We start from the raw sequence: 21,252 nt of genomic DNA on the forward strand, positions 1-21,252 counted from the left end.
CAGGGTGTGGACAGTGGGGCCAGGGTTGGCCATCAGGGCCTGTCTAGTGTCAGGGCTTGGTGTGGTCGGTTAAACAGTCAATGTGGGCTGGGGTCAAGGGTCATCAGAGTGTGGCTGCCAGGTGCCAATGTATGGCTGGGGTCAAAGTCAGGGTGTGACTGGGGTTAAGGGTCAGGAGTCACTGTGCGGCTGGGTAGGAAGGGGGTCAGGGATGAGTGGGTGGCCAACCTCAAGAACCACTCCTAGAGAGACCCAGACTCTCCCTGGTCTCCAATGTGAAGAGATCCTGGAAGAAGCACAAGATGAAGGGAGAGAGATCAGTGGTGGGAGGGAGGCTGCAGGGCAGGCTGGCATGCGCAGGGCTGCCCAGGAGCCTCGGGGAGGATTTGCAGCTGAGCCAGGTGGGAGCTGTGGTAAAGAGAAAGGAAGGAGTCTCCTCAAGGGCTCCACCCTGCCCTCATCTCTGGTGCTTGGCCCTTGCTCCCCACTCACAGCAGCCATGGTGCCCTCTCCAGGGTGAAGGCCGACCAATTCACTCTGCTCGGGTCCATCAGCAGGGCCTTCCGAATGCTGCTGCACTTCCTGGGAGCCCTTTCACACCTCACCCCACAGCCCTCTCCAGGACCTGGGACCACCCCCATCTGACACCTTCTAAATGCTAGTCCACCTCCCTGCCAGAACGAGCATTTCCTGGGCCCCTGCACACACACATTGCCTTGTCTAATCCTAGTGGATATCGGAGCCACTGGGGACAAGACAAAGTTAGGAAGTTCAGGGCATGTCTACCACCTTCATGACACTTGTGAGTCACCCTTTTTAAGGGAGAGCGGATAAATCTCGGACTCAGAGCAAATCTGATAAGGTACCGCGGGGAAGTCGCCCAGCTCTGAGGTCGGGGGGGTTTGGAAGAGGGCGGACATCAGCCTGCTGCCTGGCTCAGCCCGGAGCTCAGGTTTGTCTTACCTGTGGCGGTAGTTATTGTTCTTCATTAACAACAGGCATATGTTTCCTTTGGAAGTGCCAGGAGAGGCAGGAGTGGGTGCCACCCAATGGGTGCTGGCTCATTCACAGGAATGTCTGTTGGTCCCCCTTTCCTGTGGGTGAGACCCCCCACATAGCCTGCGGGAAAGTGGAACTCATTAAAAATAATTGCCTGGCTGGAGTCATTAACATCCCCTGGCAGAGCCCCATTACTCAGCAGGCCCAGGCTGCAGGGCCCTGGGGACCCTTCATCCTGTGGAGAGGTGAGACCAGAGATCAGAGCCCTTGGGATAATGAGGGGAAGGGCTGTGCTCACTGCCCTGAGCACTCTGCAGGCACAAGCTCAGAACACTCGCATTCTGTGGTGCTGATGCAGCTGCTCCCTGTTTTCCTGGTGGAGCGAGGGAGGCTTAGAGAGGCCAAGTCCCCGCGGCACACAGCTTTATCTGGGAGCCCGCTATCAGAGTAGGGCGGAGGGCTCAGGGCGAAGCATGCTGGCTGGAGAGGCAGGGCCATTTCGAGTTTGAATGAGTCTTTCCTGAGTCTCATAGCCTCTATTTTTATCTCAGAGTTTTCTAAATACGCCCTCTGAACTTGGTGGAAACTTAACACTCCATTTTTAGGTAAGATAACTGACAAGCTAGTAAACAATATAAACTTTCTCTTATTTGGGTCTCACTTAACCCTGGTTTGGGGGCAGGGTGGGGGGGGGTGCTCATAGGAGGCTCCATGTGACCAATGAGAGACAGATGACCAGGGGAGATGAGGGAAGACTTCCTGGAGGAGATTCCTAAGTGGACTCTGGAAGGCTGGGCAGGCCAGATGTGGTAGGGATGGGAAAGGCATTCCAAGCAAAGGGAACAGCATGTGCAGAGGCATGGAAGCAAGGGAGCAAATTCCCTCTGAACCCTGCATGTCCCTTTCCCTCCTCCTAAGTGTCAGTGGCTCCAGGGGTCAGAGAAGTCTCTCTGGAGAAGGTGGACTCTTAAATGAGGTCTTGATGGCAGAGGTAGGTTAAGAAACATTCCAGGCAAAGGGAACTTCTTGTCAAAGTCCCTGGGGTATGGGCATGTTGCACAAGAACTGGAAGTAGCTCACTGGGGTTGAGAAGGCAGAACTATTGAGGGACAAAGCTGCAAAGTGGGGCTGGCCAAGGACAGTGGGGCCAGTGCAGGTCCTCAAGTCATAAGCATGTTTACAGGAGGGTAATGCGTAGGAAATGACCTGTTTATTGACCACCCAGCATGTACTGCTCACTGTCCCAAGGGCTGAGTATAAAGCTGTAAACAGAACAGTCTCAAGCCCCAAGAACTGAACACAGACAGTACCCTCAAACAAAAGCCAAATGTAGCAGGTGCTCCTAAGTGCCCCGAGGGGTGGGGACAGAGTGATAGGCAGGGACCAGAGTGCTGTCTGAGAGGGCTGAGGAGCGACATTCCCTGTGGAAGTCTGGAAGAGCTGTAGAAGGAAGTCCTGGAGGTCTCGAGGAAGATGCTCCAAAGGCCCTGAGCCTGGAGCCCACTCCCCTGTGTGTGTCCTGAGCACATTGCAGAGAGTGAGGATCGAGAAGGGGAGGAGGGCAAAGAGGTGTGGGGGGAAGGAGATGATGAAGTAGGGAGGGTCGGGTGGAGGAAGAGATGAGGGCAGGGGGAGTCAGGAGGAATATTGAGAGTTTGGGAGGACACAGCAAGACTGAGATAGTAGCTAATGGCAGGAAACAGTGTCCCACAGTGAACAGGTCCAGAATGGACAGGGGCAAGGCTACGGAGAGCTTAGTGTCCAGGAGGTCACGGCGGCAGAGATGAGAGTAAGGTAGACTTGTGGGAAGTTGGGAGCAGGACCTGCGGTGGCAGATGGAGGGCATAAGGGATGCAAGAAGTGTTGTTTAGAAATGGGGATAATACAATGCTTGCGTGCTCCTTGGGGTGATCCAGGAGAACAGGAGAAATTAAAGGGGGGCAGATGAGGCTACGGCAGAAGTAGCAGGGGTAGGGGCTGTGCTACCCCAGCTAGAGGGTGCACTGTGGTAGGATCGAGGAGCACAGATACAGGTAGGTGGACAGCTTTGGTGAGGGTATTGGGGGAATGGGATTGGTCTTTCACCAGTGAGATCACTGCCTGAGAGTGAGAAGGTGCTGGGTGTGTAGAAGGGAGGAGAGTACTGGAGGAGAGAGACCAAGGGCATACACAGCCCAGGCACATGCAGGGCCTCCAAGGTCAGTGACTACAATGTCACAGTGAAATGGCACAGTGATCCACAAGCATATGGTGTCCCTTTTGCCACATTAAACTGCTCAGGTGTAGGCATGCAGGGGGAGGGGAGATGGCCAGGTAAGTATGAGGAGGGAGGGTAAGGGGACTGAAGCTGTTGCAAAGGGAAGGAGAGAGGGGAACACTGAGATGGACGGGGCAGAAAAGAGCTGCTGGGTTGACAGGGGAAAACCGTTGACTAGAAGACTTGGAATCCAGGGGTGAGAAAAGTGACCTGGAAATACAGAGGCTTTAGGCAGTGGGGGCAGGTGGTTGAAATGAGGGGACAGGAGCAGCTGGTACTGCAGGAGGAGGGGCAGGCCCGGGGCTGGGAGGACAGTCCCAGAAGGCCGTAGGCAGGTCATGAGCTGTGAGAACCCTGAAATGGCCACGCCCTGCAGGCTCCTGCTTCTGTCAGCACAGGGCTGAGTATGGAAATGGAGTTCGGGAGCCAGGAGGCAGAACTGCCCTTTCACCTCTGAGTGCCTGTGAAAAGCGGCCCACTACAGATGCAGGCCCAGTGGGCTGGTCTGTGTGCAAAACTATGCAGGACCCAACAATCTGGAAAAGAAAAGGTGTGTGCAGGATGGGAAGGCTTTCCTGGCAATGTCACCAAAGGTAGAAACCACTAAATGTAAATGATGGAATGACCAAAAAAAAAGTTAAATATCTCTATGCCAAAAAAAAATTTTTTTTTAAAAGAAAAACCAGTAACAAAAAAAGCAAAAGAAATACAAAGATTATGTACAACCAAGTCCAGGGAAGACTCGTGACTGCCAATAAACACTTGAGAATTCTGTTAACTTTAAGAATACCCAGAGAAACTTAAAAAATGTGAGAAGTGATATTATTTTTCACCTCTCCAATTGGCAGATTAAAGAGTTTAATAAGTGGGGCTCGGATGCTGTGGAGAAAAACACAATTGCATGCATGATTGGAAGAACTCAATTGATATAACTGTTAGGGAGAGCAATTTGGAAATTGCTCTCAAATTTAAGATGTCTATTCCCTTTGGCCCAGCTATTCTGCTTCTATGTATAAGAATGAATTATTAGCTGAAAAAGGCAATTTTGACTCCAGTGGGAGGTATTTGTTGTGGTGGAAATTGGTCCATGGAGATCTATTTGGGGAGAATAGAGCAGGTGGGTGGGATGCAAACCAGCCCCTAGTGCCCCCCAAACTCCATGCCTGCCTGGTGGGACCACTGAGGCCTGGAGCAGACTCTGTGTTTGGCTGTGAAGAGGGGAGTCCTGGGCCAGCACTGAAGGAGCAGGGCAGGGAGGACACAGGGAGTGGCGAATGCAATGTTACAATTTCACCCAAAGAGAGCTAATGGTGGTGGGTAGGAGGAGGCACGCAGAGGGGACTGGATGAAGCAGAAGAGATGCTAGCTCATCCTGGATGAGGCAGCTGCATAGGCTTCCTCAGAGGAAGTCTAGTCCTTCTCCAGTAACCAAGAAGGAGAGAGGAGGGACAGAAGGGCTAGAGGAAGCTGAGTTGAGGTGGAGTTGACATCAGTCAATAGCCCTGTGGCTCTATGCCCAAGGCAGAAGGACATCCCAGCCACAGAGCCATTGTTCCTGGTCTTCAGAGCTCTCAGAAGACTTCAGGGACAGCAGAAGAAAGTTTCTCAGAAGGCTGAGGCCCAGTGACTGTCAAAGTGGTTGTCAAGGCCCATGGGCAAGTCCCCTGGCAGGTCCCAGGAGATAAGACCACGCCCAGGCTCCCAGAGGCCCTCCCACATGTATGTGCATCTCTGGATGGGTCAGACTGGTAGCTGCTTCCCTCTGGAAGGATTTCAGTGTCTCAGGTGGCCCAGTCATGATTCAAGTAGGTCATGCTTATGATTGGTGGTGACACCACAGGCCAGGTTCAGGCATCCAGGATGAGGGGCTGCGGTGTGAAACCTGTTTTCACCACTTGGACATAATTCTGGTTTTCACATTTGTTAAGGACAAGGTGAGCTGACTGTACACTGAAAACAGGGCCTGTTTGTTATGTTTGCATACCTCTATGAGCTCACTAGTGACAAGTGAGGTGCCATTTAAGTGGGGCAACTTTGTGACCTGTAAATCCTGTCTCCATGCAGCTGTTTGGAAAAGCCTGGAGGGTACACCTCCAAGGGCTATGCCTGGGGATGGAGATAGACATTTTTCATTCTTAATTCATATGCTCCTGTATCCTATATAATAAAAGCCTAATATGCAAATTGACCAACCGGCAGAACAACCGGTCGGTGGAGGTGGGGCTGGCGAGTGGGCAGCACCAGGCCAGCCAAGGTAGGTGCCAGCGGGCAGAGGGAGGGGACGGTGATCAGGGGGCGGTGATGACTGCTGTGCCCTGGGGGTGGTAGCTGTTTAAGATCTCCTTCTGTGTTACAGTCCTGTGGGACCTGTGCATGTAAGCCCTGTGGCCACCAGAGCCCGGTGTGACAGAGGAGTCCTCTGGCAGCAGCTGCAAAAATTGGGGTATCAGATAAGGGTATAAGCCCTTTCCTGGGAGATACTGGCAAGTTGGAGTGAGGCAGAGAGAGCACACAAAGTGTAATTCACCTGCCTCTGTTCTCTGAGAGCACCTCTGTAGGTCTCTAGGAGTGTTCCAGACCAGAAGCCTGCCTCTCAGGTCAATATTCCTGAATAAGCAAATAGGCCTCCTTTCCAGAAAGATGGAGTGTGTTTCAGTCTGATCTCTGTGCAGTACCTTGAGGAGGTAGTCTGCCAAGAACTGTCCCTCCACTTGCTACAGTCCCATGGGACCCATGAATGCAAGCCCCCTGGCCTACAGAGCCAGGTGATCAAGAGGAATTCCCTGGACTGCAGATGCAAAAACAGGGCACCAGATATGTAAAAAGTTTCTTTCTGGAAGATACTGGTGCTGTGAGCATGCTAGAAGAAGAGCATGAAGATGGCACCCACCTCAATAAAAGGAGCTAAATAATCTACATGATAAAGGGTTTAAAGTAAAGGTCACAAACTGGGGAGGATAATGTATGACACAGTGAGAATTCAAGAAAGAGAGAAAATATCAGAAAGTACCAAGTAGAAGACACAGGACTGAAGGATACAGTAACTAAATTGAAAAATACACCTGAGGCGTTCAATAACAGACTAGATGAAGCAGAAGAAAGTATCAGTGAACTCTAAGACAGAGCAATGGAACTCTCACAAACAGAGCAGCAAAAAAGTAAAAAGAATGAAAAAAAAAGTGAAGATAGTTTAAAGGACGTATGAGACAACATCAAGTGGACTAATGTTCACATTATAGGCATACCAGAAAAAGAAGAAACAAATGGAAAGAAAACTTATTGAAGAAATAACGGCTAAAAACTTCCCTACTTATTCTTATTGTTTTGTAGACGTTCTTTTTATAAACTAGATACAAATTCTTCATTCGTTATGAACATTGCAAACATCATCTCCCATATGTCTATTTGCTTTGTTGATGTTGTCTTTTATCATCTAAAAACTTTACTATTTTTTCAGATTGAAACCTTACTTTAATTTCAATGCAGTTAATTTAATTAATCTTATCCTTTATGTGTTGTTCAAGAAGTCCTGCCTTACCCCAATATCATTAAAGGTATTTTCTCATTTCTTTTCGCTAATATTAAACATGTGCTTTTCAAATTTAGACATTTAATTCATTTGGAATTTATTTTTGTACATGGTATGATATAGAGAATTCATTTTAAAATGTCCATGTTAAAAAATAAATTTCTCAGCACCATTTATGTAATCATCTATTATTTCATCAGCAATTTATTATGGCATCTCTGTGGTATGACCGTTTTCCCATATAGGTTCAGGGCCATTTTTGCACTGTCTAGGAGGAGGATACATCAGACAAGCTGGCACTCTTGTTGTATTCTAGAAATGACAAATTTGACAAGAAGGTTAAAAGGCACAATTCAAAAGTGAGGACACTTAAAACAGCTAAAGGCCTAGTGAGAAGTAAAAACCCATGTGATAACAGGAAAGATTAACTTACAGTGTCCCCAATTAGGATGGAGGAGTGGCTTCCCTGGAGGCAGGTGTGTCACACCTGTCTGAAGCCCTTTTGTCCACCATATTTAATCTAAATTAAGCTAAGGGAAATATTCTAAGATTTTCCTCTGAGAAACTGTTTTCTTTATTAACTGTCAATATTTATCTTTCAATAATTAATTTTGTGCATTTGTTTGTTTACTTTAAATTAATAAATTAATAGCTATACTCTCTCTCTCAGAAAACAAGATTCTTAGCACCATTTTTGTATTATCCCCTCATATATCCCTAATATCCTATTGATTTTTGGAGGCTTAGCTTGATCTTGATATATACTTTTCTAAATCAACACTTATTTACATTTAACCACTTCCACTAATGACTGTTCACTGCTGCTTTATGACGTGCACAATTTATTTCTGGATTCATTTCCTTTTACATTTTTATTCTATAAATTCTACAACATAATATATAATTCACATCTTTCCATAATTTTAATTCTGTAATTCATTCTATAAGAACTTGTACACGATAAAATTTGGAAAGATTTTATATCTGAAAACACAATGAGATACCACTTCATACCAACTTAGGAAGGCTATAATAAAAAAGACAATAACTAACTAGATCTGCTAAGCACATGGAGAAAGTGAGGCCTCAGACATTGCTGGCTGGAATATAAAATGGTGTAGCTGCTGTGGAAGACAGTTTCCACAAAGAGTATAGAGTTACCATATGGCCTAACAATTTCACTCCTAGTAGTCTATGCCCAAGAGAAATAAAAACATGACCACACAAAGACTTGTACATGAATGTTCATAGCATTATTCACAGTAGCCAGAAAACCAAACAAGCCAAATGTCTATCAACTCATGAATAGATAACAAAATATGGTATATCTATACAATAAAATATTATATCAAAGGAATAAAGTCAAATACATGCTATGACATGACATGATCCTTGAAAATATTATCTTAAGTGACAGAAGACATTTATATGAAATGTCCAGAATAGGCAAATTCATAGAGACTACTAGAATCAGATTAGTGATTGGTAGAGACTGGGGGATGGGAGGGGAGTTGGAATGGAGAATAACTATTAATGGAAATGGGGTTTCTTTTTGGGGTGGGTGATGAAAATGTTATGGGATTAGTGGCGATTCCACTTAAAAAATTTGAATTGCATACTCTAAAGAGGTGAATTATAATTCAATAAAAACGTTATTAATCTATACATTTAAGATGAATGCATTTTACTGTATGGATGCCACTCTGCAGTAGAGGGTGAGAAGGGGAACACATTTAGATTGATCTAAAAGAGAATAAAAAAATTGCATCTTACTCCACAGATACAGCAATCAATTCAAATGTATCATTATTGATTGATCCTAGATTTTAAGCTATAAAATATATTCTAAGGACATTTATGCAAACTTAAATATGGACTCAAGTAAATATTGAATAATATCATGAAACTGATCTTTTTGCAGGTAAGATGATGGTATATGTGAATGTGAGAGAGTATTCTTATTTGTTGGAGATGCCTCCTGGAGTATCCCAGTATTTCTAATTTATTTTACAGTGATTTAGCAGTGTGTCTGTGGGGAGGAGTAGGAGGGCGCCTCTGGGTGGCACGCTCTGTGTCTATCACAATTTTTTTAAACTGGCAACTTCTATTTATAGGAAAGCTTTTTACTTGGGTATAATTATCTTTCATTCAGCTATGTACAGAAGCTCTTTAAACTGCAATAAAATTTCTATTTATTCAGAGGAACTTAATTGTACACACATTAATTAATGAACATTTTTGTCTGTTTGTTTACAAAGTTATACCTCCTATTTCAGTTTCTTGTGCTATTGCATTAGCTAGAATTTGCCCCAAAATAAATGTTGATAAAATGCTTATCCAGAAGAAGGAATGGGAGTGGGGATATGGGTGAAGAGACTCAAAAGTTACAAACTTCCAGTAATAAAATAAAATAAGTCATGGGGAGATAATGTATAGCATAGTGGCTACTATTAATAATACTGCATTGTATATTTGAAAGTTGTTAAAAGAGTAAATCTTAAAAGATCTCATGTATGAAAAAATTTTTTTTGTCAGTGTGATAGGTGACAGATGGTAACTAGACTTATTGTGGTGATCATTCTACAATGTATACAAATATTGAATAATTATGTCAAAATGAATATAATAAATGTCAATTATACCTCAATAAAAAGTAAATAAATAAAATAAATGGTCATAAACCGAGAGCCCTGTTTTATTCTTGATTGCCCATGAGAATCTTAATGACATTAGCTGTTATTTTAAAATGTCTCTTTTCTTCTTAGTAAAGAAAGCTCTTTTTAACACATAGAAATGCAGTAAACAGAGATTGATAGCAACTAGAGCCAGTACCTAGTGAATGGCACTGGATTTGATGAGTATCGTCTACTTGTGGCAAATGATACTGGTTTTCCATTGAGCCCATGAACTCCTGGTGACCAGCCTTTTGCTTTTATGTGTTCTCCATGTAATGGTGCATCCTAGAATTCTCCCTGGGTGGATCTCCTCCAGCTCACAGGCTCCAGCCCTCCAGTCTACCCTTTGAAAAGTGGAAGCACATTTGTCCATCTCCAGTCTGGTGGCTCCTCTGTGGCCCTGCTGTTGGGAAGGCTGAAAGAACATTGGTTCCGGAAGAGGTTGTTCCTGAGGATGCAATCTAGGATTGAAAGTTCTGGGATCTGTCCAGTGCTCTCTCCCCATCACATTCTCCATTTCCGTGACCCACGTGTAGGCCCCTCCTGCCCATCTGAGGATAATTCCCATCCAGGGAGAAGGGGAGTCAAAGTGGAACAGACCCTTATACCCAGCAGGCTAGGCAGAGGCTGCCATCAGATGGCAGAAGGAGACAGAAAACTACTTTGTAAGTCCTCCACCCCAGCTTCTACTCCCCTACGGAATCCTCCCCCTTTTGGAAGGACCTTGTATCTCCATTTGCCCAACATCAGCAATTTTCAAACTTTTTCATCTCATGGCAGTCATAAACTAATTACTAAAATTCTGCGGCACACCAAAAATTATGTTACATATTTTTTGCTGATCTGACAAAAAAATAGGTATAATTTTTATTCATTCATACCGGACAGCAATTGTTGTGTTGGCTGTTGTCATTTTTTAATTTGACAATCTAAGGGAAAAGAGGTCAGTGCCCCTGACTGAATAGTCAGGTATTGGATGTCTTAAAAATTCTTTCAGCACACTGGTTGAAATTCACTGCCCTACATGAATAAATCATGTCAACCCACTGATTATATTTTCTTTTTGCTCAGGACCCTACTAGGTCTTACAGTCCTCAGAAGCTCTACCCTTGGCCATGCTTGACAATTGGCATAGTCAGGCGTCGTGTCATGATGACGTCAAATCCCTTTTAATTCTTTGTGCTTGACAATTGGCATAGTCAGGCCTCGTGTCATGTCATGATGACGTCAAATCCCTTTTAATTCTTTTCCTGAATCCTACTTATTGCATCCCCCAGAAAGTCTCAGTTTGCTTCTAAACTGTCTTTCCCACCTTTCTAACATGTGTTAATCTCGCTTTTTGACAGAGAAAGAGTGCAGGCATGAGGCCCAGGGCCTTGGCAGCTTGAAAATGCAGCCAGCATTGGCTGCTATTGTAGTTCATTGTGTTTGCTTTACACTCACCTTTCTGTGATGGCAAGTGGAACTGGCTTCCCAGTTTTTTTGTGGGGATTTACCGGCACAGTTGTTTCAGTTTTTAAAAATGAACAGAATTGAAGAAAACATATGAAGTAAATAAAAGCACATGTGGTCCAACACCATGACCAAAAATGCAGCGACAGGCGGTTGGGGGATGCCAGTTTACAGAATGAAGCCCGACATTAAGGTTGCTCCCACCCAGCCTAACTCTCCCACACAGCCTCCCCTTTCCCTTCAGGCACCATGTGCCAGTCAGAGGAGGTGCTGCCATGAGCTTCCCCACTGAGGGCCCCTCCACCTGGATGGGCATCCCTCTCATTTCCTTGTGGCAAAGCCATGCCCATCTGCCAGGGTCAGCTCAAAGGCCAAGGTTGCTTGTTGCTGCAGCAGGCTCTGTTCTCCCTCTCCTGAGACCAGTGGTACACACAGACGGTTCTGGCCTGGTCCAGGAGGGCAGGCTGTGGCTGAGGTACATTCTGTGGCCAGTTCTGATAGAGTGAGGCTTTGCCAGGCAGGTCAGACAACCGCGAGCCTAGCTGGATGTGAACCAACACACGTTGATGGAGCACTTGCTCTGTGCAGGGCGTGGTTGCTGTATGCTCCATGTGTGATGACATCACAGCACTCATAAGGAATGGTGTGTTGTCATGCAGGGAGGAGTCCAAAGGCAGGTCCCATCTCCGGTTCACTGTTCTCTCAGGAGCCTGGCTTTGGTCCCGATGCCTGTGGTCTCCGACATCACATTCCAGTTCAAGACAGAAAGTGGAGAACGAGGGTTCGGTGCCAGGCTTGACTTCCCGGGGCCCCCAGAAGACCCTGCCAACATTTCACTGGCAGGTCACAGTCCTGTGGCTGCCCCCAGCTGCCAGGGCTTATGCTGGTTCCTGGAGACATGGAGGTGAATTGGACTGGGCTTTGTCCTCAGACTGCCCAGTCCAGAGGGTAAGCTGGACCTGACATCTCATGTGTGGCCTAGAGGTGACTTGAGGCCCAGGCAGAGTGTCCACAGGCTGAAGGCTGGGTGGAGTGGAGTGTCTGGGAGGAGGCGGGGCAGCAGACAGGTGTGAGAGACAGGAGGGCATTGCAGCTGCCAGTGCAGAGAGGGTGTTTACAGTCTGGGCTCTAGCCAAATGCCCTGTGAACATTGTTAGTCCTCCAGATAATCCAGATACTTGTGGATAATCCACAAGATCTATAGGTCCTTCCACCTATAGATGGAGAAACTGAGGGTCAGAGCAGCTAGAATTGGCAAGACTACACAGCCAGGTAGCCTAACCCCAGGCAGCAAGCCCCAGAGGCCATGCCTTAACCAGTCTGCCTGCCTGGCCTGCCAGTCAGCAGAGGGCTGTAGGTAGTGAGCTGCATATCACTGCCAGCATGTAAACAGCCCACATCAGCGATGCTGCATCCTGTGCAGGGAACAGGCAGTGTGACTCCTGGTTGCCTCTCAGCCCGGCAGGAGTCTAATATGGGCAACAGGGGGCGGCTGCAGTGGCTGCCATGTCTTTAGTAGCATGTCTAGCCCCTCTCACAGACACACAGGGTGATGTTTTATGTCTTAATTAAATGGAGAGGAGTTTAATTGATGAGCAGCCGGCTGGCTGCCCAGCTTCCTGGCTCCCTACCCCAATGACTCATGCGCGGAGGTCCCAGATGCAGAAAACACGCTAGAAGATTTGCAAGGCTGCTCACTGCTCCAGACCCACTTAGCCAGGCTGCAGGAAGCCTCTTGCCACCCTGGAATTGGACTGAATTGCTTTTCATTTTGAGTGTTGTCCCATCAATCCCTCACACATCTCCCACCCTGTGGAAGAGCACCACGCTCAGGCCTCCTCCCAGCGCAGGGCACAGGCCTGCAGCGTTTTGTAAGAGGGGCAGCTACCGTGGGCCAGGATGACTGGGACATCTGTGGCCTGGATGTGGCATGGGGGAGGGAGAAGCTTACCAGGGGGCTGGCCCTGTGTAGCATGTTTTTTAACCGTTTGGCTGCTGATGTATTTTTTCGGACATATGCCAAAACTGCGGCACTAATTGCGCGTGTATGGGAAAAAATGTAAAACACTTTTTATACAATAAACTCACTTGTATTGCTTTGCAACAACAAAAATTAAAAAATACCAATTGTTTACATAAATTTGTTTTAAATAAGAAGAGCGTGATAGCGCTCCTTAGCAGTCAAACGGTTAATCCTCACTGAGGATATTTTTTTCCATTGATTTTTAGAGAGCAGAAGGAAGGGAGGGAAAGGGGGAAAGAAAGAGAGAAAAGGAGAGAAACATCCGTGTGTTGAGAGAAACACATCGATTTCACATGCCCCGACCAGCCCAGGATCAAATCTGCAACCCAGGTATGTGCTCCTGACCCAGAATTGAATCTGTAACCCTTCAGTGCATGAGGGCGATGCTCTAACCACTGAACACACTGCTAGGGCTGTGTGTAAGATGTTTTTAGTGGTGCTGTCTTTCCCACTCTCACATGCCCCACCCCCCCAGTAGGGACTGTTCTCTACTCTGCTTCATTTAATGAGCAAATGGGGGCCCAGAGAGAGCACTTGACACATGCAAGGCTACTTGGTCAGAAAGTGTCTACCCAGGGGTCCTCACTGCACAGTCCTGTGGAAATCCACATTCCCTCCCCACTGTGCCATGGAGCTGGGACTCCCTGCTTCCTCACGGAAAATTAAGTGGGAAGTACTCTATTTTCACGGGGAAGGATCTAAGGACACCATGGATTCACTCTCTCCACAAAGATTTGTGGAGCACCTACTATGTCAGGCACGGCTTAGGAGCTGGGATAAAGTCACTGACCAGACAGTCCCCGGCCTCTTAAAGCTGATAAACCTGTGTGTGTGTGTGGGGGGGGGGGGGGCAGACAAGAAACAAGCCAAAAAAAATTATGGGGATAATTAGAGGTTGTGACACGTGTAATGAAGACAGCCAGAAAGGTGATGTAATAATAGAGGCTATTGGGTGGGGTTCCTTAGAGGGGTGATCAGAGAGGAGATTTTGGAGCTAAAACCTAAAGGATGAACAGGGAATCACATGGGGAAAGGGTTTTGGGCAGCGGGAACACAAAATGCAAAGGCTCTGAGCACTCAGAAGAGAGAGGCCCATGCAGCTGGAGCAAAGTGGATCAGGACCCATCCGAGGTGAGTCAGAGGCCAGTAGAGGGAGTCACACAAGAAAAGATGTTTTTATTCTTCATGACCAGCTGACAGTAGGCACACAACAAATGCTTGTTAACGCTCTCCCTGAATTCCTCTGGAGCAATTCTCCACGGCGCCTTCCCACCTCCTGAATGCCCTACTCTCCATTCTTTGGCTCTGCCCTTCCTACCCAGCCATCTCCTACTGTGGAACACACAGTTCCTTCCTCGAGCATCCTGCTTCACATTCCTCTGCCTCCTCCCCTATGAATTCTACCACCATTCACAGCCCAGCTCTCACCCCAGGAGACCTCCCTTCACCCGGACCTCCCATAAAAGCCTCTCCATGTGGGCACACAGCACCTCGCTGTCCACACACTCGCACCCTGCCCTCTGGGCAGACACTGGAAGGGTGCAGCCTCTTCTTCTCATGCCCCGCCTCCCAGCACAGCCCGAGGGCCCTCCATCTAACAGTGTCCTGGGAGCCATCAATGTGGCCACCGGCTTCTCCATGAATGGGAATGAGAGTGTCAGGAGGGGTGTCCTCCCTGGGCTTGATGTGATGCTGCTTCTCTGCCTGGATGGGATGACACCCTGACGCCAACTCTCACCATGTCAGGATGCACGGGGAGGGGCAGGACCCTCGAAGGCCACGTAGTGGGCAAGAGGCAGCTCATGCTCTCTCCAGCAGAGGGCCTGTTGGGAGGACTGTGGTAGGCTGACAGCCTGCAGCTCCTGTGCCTTCAGGATCCAATGTAGCTCCATGTGGAGGCATGGAGGGTGCTGAAGTTGCTGCTCCAGCCAACCCAGGGCCCATAGGCAGTCTAAGCTCTGGGGCTCCCCATGAGCATGGTCAGGGTGTCTCCAGGCTGCACCACAGTCTGAGGTTCTTCCTCCCCGTCCTCCCTCCTTCCCTCTCCTTTCCCGGGTGTCAGCCCTGCACCGGGACCAAGGCTCTCCCATTGCCCCTGCTACCATCTCAGTGCCTGCTTCTTGGAGACCAGAATTGACACACTCCCTGACCCTGGCCAGACAAGCTTGGTTCTCTGGTCCCTCTCAGTGACACTATCTGTGCCCTTTTGCCCACCCCAGCTATCCAGGAGGAACATACACAGTCCCTCATGGTGGGACAAACTGATGCTCCATGTGGGGAGAGCCTCCTTGGCAGAGTGCTTGAGTACTCACCATCCCGAGGTAGTAACCATGGAAACAAGGCCAAGATCAGCTGTGTCTCACATGGGTATGAGGTGCCTTAGTGCCCAGCAGCCACACCAGTACCAAGCCCTGGCTCTGCAGACTGGCTAAGCATTGCCAAGGGAGATGGAGGAGATACTCTCAACTCTCCCAAGCTCACCCAAGTTGCAGGTTCACTTACCCCGAGGGGCTAGTTTTAAATCCTGACATGCAAGCATGTGCTGAGCACCTATTAAGTGCAGGCATTTCATCTAGGTGTCAAGTCACACATTGTGCTTTCTTACCTGTCTAAAGACACACATCTGGCAACAAAACTGGAATTCAGACCGAGTTTCCTAACTACAGGCCCCGGATATTGGGGATCATGAGGAGATGAAGGAGACAGAAGAGGGTCTGACAGGCCTGAGTATAAAGCCAGTGCATACTCTCCTGTAAAAGTTACTGACATAGTGTGTGGTGCTGGCCCCCAAATAGAGATGAGGCTGAAGTAAGAATTCAGACAGAGCCTTGCAACAAACTCCCATCAGATACAGGAGGAGTTCATCACTCACACAATAATCAAGATCAAATGACGGTGAAGGAAAAGTAATTTACAAAATTATGTTGGGTTATTGGGAGACCAATTTTGAAAAAAAAAGAACTATACTTTCTTTATATCATAGACTCAGTTAAACTTTAGATAAATTAAAGATCTGACTATATGCAATCCTATCATAGGAAATCCAGTGGAAATGAAGTTGAAGTTTGGCAGATATTGAAAATATTAACATCAAAGATCCTATAGGTAAGTTTGCAAAGGACCGGGGCAGAAAGAAATGCAGTTAGTAGCTAACCAGGATCAAATGTCTCACCTTCCTTGTAATCAAAGAGCTGAAAACAAAATAATTAAAATAATAAAGCTTTACACTTACTGAATTAGTAAAAGTTAAAAATCGAAAAAAGTTGCCCTGGCCAGGTGGCTCCGTTGATTGGAGCTCCTTAATTGGAGCATCAGAAGGTTGTAGGTTTGATTCTCGCATGGGGCACATACCTAGGTTTAGGGTTTGGTCCTAGTCGATCTCTCTCTCTCTCTCAAAATCAATAAACATATTCTCAGATGAGAATTTAAAAACATCGAAATAAGTGCTGGCAAGGCTGCCCAGCAAGAGTGCGCACACCCCAACCCCTCCCCCGCTCACAGACACATAAACCAGCACTGTCTTATTGAAGAGCGATTTTGACTGCACATGTCAAAGCCCTAGATCTGGTAATTCTGCTCGTGGGAATTCATCCTCAGAAAGCAATGCAAAAGGAGTGAAAAAAAGCCATGAACAAGAATATATTGGTTGGAGCACTTTTTACCATTTTGTTATAGAAAATGTCAAACCTACACAAAGGTACATAAAAAGAACAGGATAATGAGCCCATGTGTCATCCCCAGCTTCAACAGTTATCAGCTCACAGTCAATATTGTTTCATCTCCTCTCCTCACCCCACCCCCAAACACACTCGGGTGCTCACACACACACACAAATACTTTTTTTAGTAAAGCAAATCCCAGACTATTTCATTTTGTTCATAAATACTTCAGTTTGTGTCTCTAGCAGATAAGGACTTTTTAAAAATCCAATCATAATATCATCATACTTCCCAAATAAACAATTTTTAAGTCTTTTATTTCATAGCTCATGTTCAAATTTTCCTAAATGTCTTTAGATAACTTTAATGTTTAAGCTTTTAGAGTTGGTTTGTTGGAGTTGGGATGCAAAAACGGGTGATGCATTGTGTTTGGTCGCTGTGTGTCTCTTAAGTCTCTTACTCTATAACAGCTTCCCCCTCCCCTCTTTGTTCTTTATTGAGACATCTTTAAATAATGCCTCCAAAATGAGAAACCATCAACATGCCCAACGCCAGGACCACTTAGGCAGCGTATGGTGCATCTGCCCGGGATGTCCCAGTGCCCTTGCTGTCCTGGGCAGCAGCAGCCAAATATAATCCAGAATCAGCTGGTCATGGGCTCCTGCCCAGCCTGGCAGTCACCTCTGCCACCCACAGTGACTTGGCTCCTAGACTCAGCCCTCTCCTTCAGATCATGCTCAACTATGTCATGTTTGGACCTGGTCCTGTTTCTGGACATCCCTCCTTGCTGTGGCTGCCCCACTGTACTCAACAGCTGTAGGTAAGAAGCACCCACCCTGCTCCCCTCCATGACAACACTAACTAAGCCATCAAAAACCACCAGCCAGGAGACCAGGGAGATCCAAGGGAAAGATCTCAATGGGGTGCTCACTGCACGGTCACCACCCACTCTCTCCATGGCCAACACATACAACTGTGCACACTGTGACTGTAGTGGAGGAAAATGGAAATGTCCATTGAACCAATAAGAAAACATGGGTCCTGAAGAAAAGAAAGTAGTCATTGTGTTAGAGATGGGAGAATGGGATAGCTACAATCTCTCTGGAATGTCTTTCAATGTAGATGAAACTAAGGTTATATAAATTCTTTTTAATTAAGAGAAACAAGCCACGCATCCTCTCTCCATTCTTCCATTCCTAATGGAACCCACCCCTTGGAGAAGGGGATTGGCCAGTGTCACTTGGTTGCCATGGGAACACACTCATGCTAGAGAAAGGGACAGGTGTGGGTGGGAGGGGTTGGGCAGATCAACCCCAGGAGCATGGGCTTTCTCTGCCCTTTCTCTCCAGTCTGGAAAGCCAAAGAAGACAGCCCTCCCCCAGTGCACACACCCAGGGTGTCCTGGTCTCGTGGCTGTTGTAAAATTCAAGCTTTATTATTCACATATGCGAAGGCTTACCTGATCGAGAAACAAGTGCCATTGAAAAGGTAGGTTGTTATATTCCAAGATCCCATGAGGAGGAGGCATGCCACACCATGGGGGTCCGGGGAGGGCACATAGGGAAGCCCCAGGGTCAGTCAGGAGGCTTGGGGTGGGCAAGAGCCTTCCTTGTGGTTTCTGCAGGAAGGAACAAGAGAGACAGGGTAACCAAGCTTGGGATTGGCTGATCTGAATAACTTCAGGACTCCCAAGCTGTTTGGTACCTGGTTCTGGGTCATTAGGAGCTAAACCATGGCTCTGAGTGTGAGAGCCCCATAGAGGAGGTGAGGATATGTTGGTTCTGGATTGGTTAGTTTGCATTAGAAAATCATGTTAAAAAAAATAAGCTCTTTACTGTCTCTAGGAATTGACTGGCCCTGGGAGGGGCAGTCCCACCAGGGTCAGCACAGCCCCAGGATGTCAAAGCATCAGAAAATAAAAATTTGAGTCAAAAACTTGGGAGTCTCTCTTAACTTCTTTCTCACCCTCATCCCATCTACTCAGTTCCCGAATTCTAGGGGTAGTGCCTCCCTCGTCTCTCTAATTCATCCACTTCTCTTCCCATGGCCACCAGCCTATGCCCAGAATCCTCAGCTCTCCCTCGACTAACAGCCACTGGGTGTCCTTCACTCTCACCCACCATCTATCCATGCCAGGGCTGCCGCCACTGTCCCCCATCCCAGCACTCTTCCACAGTGTGGCTTTGCCACCCACTATCTGTGCAGTGTGAACTCTGCTTCCCCACCCCTTGATCCCAGGAGGGCTCTGTGACTCCTCTGGCTGATGGAATACAGCAGAAGTGCTGATGCGCTGGTTCTGGACATGGCTCTTACCTGGCCTGATGGTTTCCAGTTCTGCTGTGTATGAAGTTTGACTCTCTTCCCCCCTGAGCCCACCATGTGCGAGAAGCTCAGGCAAGCCACATTGGAGAGGCCTGGATGGTGAGACACCACCTGGAGGAAAGAGAAAAGCCGAAGAACACCAAGGTGCCAGCATGAGGTGAAGAAGCCGGCTCCCACCAACACCATGGGGGGCCTAGACCCTGCCCACAGAACTGTGAGTAAACAGAAAGGCTGTTCTAAAGCCCTTTTGGGGGTACTTTGTTATACAGCAGTAGGTCACCAGAATGTGACCTGACATCCTGCAAGACCTTCTAAAAATGGAAACTAGCTGGTGCCACTGCCCAACTTCAAGTTCTCCAATCACTTTATATAGAACTTCTCACCATGGCCCACAAAACTGAGTAGTCAAGCCCCTGCCCACCTCTCCCAAGCCCAGTTCCCACTCCTCTCTCCCATCCTCTCTGCGCTCCTTCAGTTCCTTGAATACAGCACATTCTTGCCCATGGCCCCCTGCCTGGGTTGACAGGACACATAGCTCTGGAGGTCAGGGGAGAACCGAGAGCTGGAGAAGTGCACATACGAGTCACCAGGTTAGAGGTGTACTGAGCCCTGAGGTTTGCTCTGGTATATTCTACGCAGTTGTTATGAGAACCCCCAGTGGAACAGCAGTCCCACAACAGAGAGAGAGGGCCTCACAAAGCCACAGCTCACCCATCAGGAAATTCTGGAGTGACTGTGGCTGACCAGCTAATATACACACTGGGTAGGAATTCAGATCACACTAACAACAAGTATTACAGCTAATGTTTATTGAGGAGGCAGCTTAGTCCTTACCAGCATTGATTCATGCAATAGTCCTTGGAGCAAGGCACTACTCTTATCTGAATTTTACAGAAGAGGACACTGAGGCGAGAGAGGGGAAGATCCTTGCTCTGGGCCCCTCACCTAAGAAGTACTGAGCCGTGATCCACTCTCAGGTGCTTATTATAAAAGGTGAGTCTCTCTCTCAGAGACCACCCGGCTGCAGATTCCCATGTATTCTTCTAGAACTGCCCTATACAATTACAGCATGCTTGGATGCCTTTTTCCTGGGATTTGTCACACACAAAGGGAGCTCAGCGCCAACACCAGCTCACCTCTTGTTCATCTTATCATCATGCACTCTGCTTTGTAGGTAAGAAAATTGAGGTTTAAACAGGGGGCCTAGCAGAGACCACCAGGCTGCAGATTCCCATGTATTCTTCTAGAACTGCCCTATACAATTACAGCATGCTTGGATGCCTTCTTCCTGGGATTTGTCACACACAAAGGGAGCTCAGCGCCAACACCAGCTCACCTCTTGTTCATCTTATCATCATGCACTCTGCTTTGTAGGTAAGAAAATTGAGGTTTAAACAGGGGGCCTAGCCACTCAGGGTCACAGAGCAGGGGCTGGGGGTGGGCTCCTGGAGCTGTGCTCTTGACCTCCCCCACTGCTCCAGAGTGACCAGCCCCCTGCACTCCACCTCCCCCAACCACTAGCCAACTGCAGCCTCTCACCTCATCCCTCTTACCCCCATCCTCAGTTCATTTTTTTCCCTTTTAGGGTATTAAGCACAGAAGTATTAAAGGGATTGTCAGACCCATTAATTAGCTTAGAAGAGGCCTCTGTGGTGGCCCAGGTCATGGCCGTCCACCTCTCTTTATTAGCTGAATTGATGGAGACAGCAGGGCCCAGATGGGAATAAATTGAATCTGATGGCAAAGAGGCTCTTGTGCGAGCTATTAACAGGAGAGAGCAGGCCTCACACTTTGCTCACTGGCTTTCTTATAATGCCTTTCTCCCGCTACTGCCAGGCACTCCCAGATACCCGCTCAGGGAGGCCAGGTCCCAGGAGAGCACCATCTGCGCCCTTAAGCTCAACCATGGGCTGCACGGCAGAGAGGTGTGCCAGCCCCAATAAGCGAGGGACATGCTAATTCCAAGAGGAGGAAGACCCCACCACAAAGCCAGAGTTTTTGGCACCCATCCCAACTAATGCAACAAAGACCCTGGAGCCCACGGATCCAGCACTCCCTACCCTGGGGGTGGGAGGCACAGCTTTGGCACCCACCCCCTCACCTCATCCTCCCAGCACTATGCCCAGGAAGCATTGATGTCCCTATCTCTATGACAGGCAACAGATCTGGGGCTCAGAGAGGGCGAGAGACTTGTCCAGGTGGCACAGTTAGAAAGGACAGAGCAGGGCACTGACTGTCGCCTGACATGTGATGTGGGCCTGCAGTGGGTCAGGCCCTCCTCCTCCATGACAGCCCTGGGTTGTGGGTGCTAAGTGTTGGCCCATGCTCCGGGGGAG

The sequence above is a fragment of the Myotis davidii genome, unplaced genomic scaffold (assembly GCF_000327345.1).
Source record: "Myotis davidii unplaced genomic scaffold, ASM32734v1 scaffold78, whole genome shotgun sequence".
In the NCBI taxonomy this organism is placed as follows: Eukaryota; Metazoa; Chordata; class Mammalia; order Chiroptera; family Vespertilionidae; genus Myotis; species Myotis davidii.